Source organism: Bos indicus x Bos taurus, chromosome 9 (genome assembly GCF_003369695.1).
Source record: "Bos indicus x Bos taurus breed Angus x Brahman F1 hybrid chromosome 9, Bos_hybrid_MaternalHap_v2.0, whole genome shotgun sequence".
NCBI lineage: Eukaryota > Metazoa > Chordata > Mammalia > Artiodactyla > Bovidae > Bos > Bos indicus x Bos taurus.
This window is the reverse complement of record NC_040084.1, coordinates 68,446,471-68,452,470: the sequence shown is the minus strand read 5'-3', so window position 1 is coordinate 68,452,470 and position 6,000 is coordinate 68,446,471.

Sequence of the window (6,000 nt, the reverse complement as noted above, 5' to 3'; positions counted from 1 at the left end):
GCCTTGACTAGACAGACCTTTGTTGGCAAAGTAATGTCTCTGCTTTTGAATATGCTATCTAGATTGGTCCTAACTTTCTTTCAAGGAGTAAGCGTCTTTTAATTTCATGGCAGCAATCACCATCTGCAGTGATTTTGGAGCCCCAAAAAATAAAGTCTGACACTGTTTCCAGTTATTGAAGTATACTTATTTACAATGTTATATTAATTTCAGTTATACAATATAGTGGTTCAGTGTTTTTGTAGATTATTTTTCATTTAAAGTCATTATAAAATTTTAGCTGTATTCCTACCCTTGAGAATATCTTAAAACCTATTAGTAAAATGTCAAATAAATTAATGCCAAATAAATGCCAAAGCCATTTATTCATACAAAGAAACATTATGTAACTATTAAAATGAATGTCTATTTGTATTAAAGTATCTGCAATATCAGATGAGAACCATATGGAATTATTTTGGAGAGGGAATTTCTGAAAAATTGATCTTTTAGACTATCCATGGTTTACATTTATAAATGATCACATCTTGATTTAAGTGTAACTACATAGGCAAATTCTCACTTGTTTAATCCTTTTACCTAAAATCCCTGGGAGGGATGTTAAGTTGAAACAGAAAGAAGAGATTGCTTCAGGCCAAAAAAGCCCCAGAAAACATCATGAGATCAGGAGCTAACCTCTGTTTGAGTCATAGTGTCATAGGAACTATTAGGATATCCAGCTGTACCTCCAGGCTTTACAGACATGGAACTGGAGGCCCAAGAATATTTATAGAACCAGTAATAATTGATGCTTATTTGCATAATAGATAGAGTCTTAACAAATTTTCAAAAAAATATATTTTAAAGCAATTTTGATTTGACCTTGAAGTCAGTACCACATGTATAATTCATGGAATGATTTGCATTTTGCCCTGAAATGATATTAATACTTTGAAGAAGAGCTGTTTAAATGATCAGAGACTTGTTACTTATAATTGTGAGTTATTCTGAACAAAATGACAATGTTTTTCATACACTGACCAAGTTGCTATAGTAGTTAAAGAAATTTCTTTTATGCATACCAGTAATAAAGTGGAATCTCAAGATCAGCAAGATATCTATAAATATAGAAACCTATGCTTTCAAGACACTTGTAGAAGTCTTTCATTCTAGTCTAACTGTCTGTTTCCATGTAGGACCACAAATAAACCACAAGGTAGATCATTTGTTCCTTAAGACTGAGAACTTTGCTTACAGAGTTTAATGCATAGTCTTGTACCTAATAGTTGCTCAGTAAATATTAGAATTAATTATTGAAAGAGAACAATTGGTCCAAGATCATGGTCCTCAGAATGAGACAGACTGGATTCCAATCCTGGCTCTTCTACTCACTAGCTGTGGTGACTTAGAGCAAGTCAATGTTCTCATCAAGGGAAAAACTATATCCCCACCCACCAGGCTTTGCCAACATTTTCAGGGCCATTGTGGGTGCACTTGAAGTCTCATTAATAAGAATAATGCAACTCTTACGGGCTCATTTTCCCCACATGCAAGTTTCATAAGCTCAGCTTCCTGCACACCTCTCCCTAAGTGTTTCGAGTTTGCTTCTTCTGCACAGCCTTGCTCCATGGGCACTGCACTTCTCTACTGTGCCCCAGGGCTCCCCTGGGTGCCAGTCCTGCTGTCTGCAGTGGGTTCCTCAGCAACGCTGTTACTCCACAAGGGACAGCAAGTCCCTGGTGCTAACTCTACCTGCTGCCACTCGACCTCTAGCCCTGGCAGCAACCTCTGCTGCTCCTCTAGGTGTCATCCCAAACAACAGCACTCAGGGGCTCGAAGTTCCTTAGTGATTTGTAGAGAAGAGGTGCCCCTTCTCTGGGCAGTACTTTCTGTTACAGTTTCCAAAAACATGGTGCTTTTGTGTTCCAGTGACAGAGCTCGTTCATTTTCTTCTTCTTTCTTTTCTTCCTTTCTCTTCTTTCTCTCTGTCTCCATCCTCTCCTCCCTCCCTCCCTGTCTTCATCTTATTCTCTTTTTTTCTTACTTCTTTCCTTCCCTTAATTTATAGATCACCTGCTTCCTGTAGAACTAAGGCGTCAGTAAAGGCTGTTCTAGAAGTTAGTAGCAAGTTAATGAATCTCATATTCTATTCAGAATTCCTTTTCTTCTTCTATTTGTTACTGTTCTCCTCAATAGGCTTGGCTCTTCTTATGCTTAATAAATTGTTTCTCCCAGAATACACTTCAGCCTCCATGAAAATAGAACTGTGTTGACTCATATAACCAGTCTGCTTTATATTCCGACATGACTGTAGACAGCCTATGCTTAAAGCGAAATCCCCATCAGACACAGAATAAATATAGTGATGCCCAAATTACAAGGCTTGTGATATCTCACAACATTCCAATAGTGTTGCCGGAATTTTAAAATAGTTATTTACATGGAAAGCAGTCAGTAAATGTTAGCTATTAGTACTAATAGTAGTAGCATAAGGTACTTTTTATTAATTAGTATGATTTACCTAAGATGATTGTTATTTAGTGTCCTAGGTTCAATATAAGTTTTTTGATATATTTTTAAATGTATCAATATATGTATTTTTTTAATATTTAGTTTCTTACTGCATTCTTTTGTATCCTGGGGAAAATAAGTAAATTCCACTCATCTACATTCAAGTTAAGGATTTTGAGGGAGTTACTTTCTAATTCAAATTTTTAGCAAAAAATTTAAGTAAATTCCTGGCTATGAAAAAAACAAAATTAATTGTTTGAAAAAAATGAAAAACTAGCATGGAGATTTAATTAGTTAAATATACCAACATATTGGCTCAGTGATAAAGGATTAGCCTGCCAATGCAGGAGGTGCCAGTTTGATCTCTAGGTCAGGAAGACCCTCTGGAGAAGGAAATGGCAACCCACTCCAATATTCTTGCCCACATAATTCCATGGATAGAGGAGCCTGGTGGGCTACAGTCCATGAGGTCACAAGAGCACAACTCAGTGACTGAACCACCACCACCACCACCACCAATATACCAAGTATTGTCTGCCCAGCACTAAACTCAGTATGATAGGAGAAACAGAAGAGTAAAACACTTCAGGTCAGTCCTTCTAAAAAGTATAGGACAGATAAGATTAAATTTTAAAATAGTAATAAGAGCTAACCCACATGGTAATTGAAAGTCCACAATAGGATATCAGGGGGAAAGTACAGTAAGAAAGGCTGAATTAGTCACATACCCTTTAATGGAAAAAGTAGGACTAGCCAAGAAGTCAGTGAATGAACTTAACTGGGAAGAAGAGGAAGCATGGGATTGTAGAAAACGGCTAAAGATTCAGAAGACTTGCATTCTGGTTCTCATTATAACTTTATTCAGTTAATGCGACTTTCAGAAAATCACTTAAATCTCATTATTAAAGCCAATATTTTCTCTTATTTTAGTTATAAAAATGGGTTACCTCAATTTTATAATGAGGGGCTGCACAAAATTATTTTGAAGTATTTTCTTGACCTTAAACATTTTGTAATTGTGATTTCAAAGGGCTGATATCATAGAGAGTTTATTTTCATACCACAATGAAATTAAAATAAAACTTGGTAACAGAAAGATACCCATAAAATATTTTATGGTTAAGCAACACACTTGTAAATAGTTCACTGATAAAGAAGAAATCACGATGGAAATTTTAAGATGTGTAGGGTGCAGGTAAAACAAAACCAAGAGGGAAGTTTACAGAATTAATTGCTTATATTAGAATGGAAGAAATGTTTCAATGAGAGTTCATACCTCAATAAAGAAAAATAGCAAAATAAACCCAAAGCAAACCAAAGGAAGGATATGGTAATGTTAAGAGCAGAAGTTATTTAAATTGAAAACAGGACAATAGAGAACATTAAACAAATATGCTGGTTCTTTGGGAGAAAAAAATCAATGACTTGATAAAACTCTAGCAAGATGACAAAATAAAAAGAGAGAAGACATAAATCATCAACATCAGGACTGGAACCAGGGATGTAACACAGTCCTCTGCCACCTAAAGGATAGTAAGGCAATGCTAAAAACAACTTTATAAAGTAACAACGTAGGGAAATGGACCAAGGCCTTAAAGATCACAAACTATTCAAACTCAACCAAGATGAAATAGATCATCTGAAAAGTTCTATAACAATACAAGAAATCAAAGTCATATTTTTTAAAAGCTCTTGGGAAAGGAATTTCCATATCCAGATGGAGAATTCTACCAAACATTTGAAGAGTTAGCACCAATTTTACATAATCTCTTCCAGGAAATGGAAGAAGAGGAACATTTCCAAACTCATTTTATGAGGCAAATATTACCCTGCTATCAAAACTATACAAAGACAGTATAATAAAACTACAGACCAATATTTTTCATAAACTTAGATGTAAAGATTATCAATAAAATGTTAGCATATTGAATCCAATAATTAATAAAAACAATAATATGGCATTACCAAGTAGGGATTATTCCAGGTATGCAAGGCTGGTTCAACATTTGAAAATAAATCAATGTGATCCACTATATCAACAGGCTAGAGAAGAAAAATCACATAATCATATCAATTGACACAGAAAAAATATTTGATAATATAAAACATCCATTGACAATAAATCTCTTAATGAGTAAGGAGTAGAGGGAAATTTCAACTATTTAGGAAGACAGATGAAAGGTAAGGGGATGGGAAAAAATATACCATGAAAACTACGAAAATAAGACAACTGGCACTACTGTATTAGTATCAGACACAGTAGACCAAATGAAATACGCAAGAATGTTCAAAATAGCTGCAATCACACTAGGAAAAAAACTAGAAAGCCCACATGACCATTAACAGCAGCGTGAAAAGAATTAATTGCATTCAATAGAATACTAACACATTAATTCAATAGAATACTAACAATAATAAAAGAGAATAAGCTACTGCAATGCAAAAATACATATTGTATGAGCATGAGCAAGCAATAACATGCATTGTTACTGACAATAACGTAGATTGTATGATTCCATTTATGTGACGTTCAAGAAGAGGCAGAACTATAACACAAGTCAGAATAATGATTACCTCAAGGATATCCGCAGGAAGAGCCACACAGGAGTCTCCCTGGTAACTGGAAATGTTCTATATCTTGATCGTGTTCTATATGTTCTTTATCTATATCTTGTTCTATAACTTGCTGGTTTAGATACTTATGTAAAAAATCATCAAGGTATACACTTAAAACGCATAAATCTTGCTATGTATAAGTTATAACTTTAATGAAAATATTTTAGAAGTGATTTGAATTTTATAAATTAAAAAGTCAATGATGCTATATAGCCTTTTGAGTATATTAGATATAAATCATTGCTAGAAAGTTTGATTCTACTTGAGGGGAGAGTTGAGGAAGAAAGAGGGTGGAAGCAGTGGTTAAGGCAGTGGTTCCCAACCTTTTTTGGCACCAGGGACGTGTTTTGTGGAAGACAATTTTTACATGGACCAGGAAGGGGAAATGGTTTCAGGATGATTCAAGTATATTATCTTTATTGTGCCCTTATTTCTAATCTAATGCCACTGTTAATCCGACAGGAGATACCAGTCCACAGCCTGGAGGTTGAAGACCCCTGGGTTAAGGGATAGCAAATCAATGACAATTGACTCACTGGTTTCCTTAATCTATCAGCAGTTAAATTATTTTTTTAGTTTATTGAAAAATACATTAAATGAATTACAACTACTTTATTAACTCAATTTTTCCGTTATTTTTTAAATACTTTAGATCATGTCAATGCAATGTTGAGGCCAAAAGACTTGTATGCCAGGAGAAAAAAAAAAAAAAGATTTTTAGAGAATTATTAGCAGAGCAACTATTTCCAGGACATGAGCTAGCTAAATAATGATTTTTGAGTGCTTATAAAATACCTTTGTTTCATGCCATTTCATAAAGCTGACTTAAACATCTCATAGAGTAATAGAAAAATGAACTCATTCATTTAATGACATTGGATAAGCTGGAACATC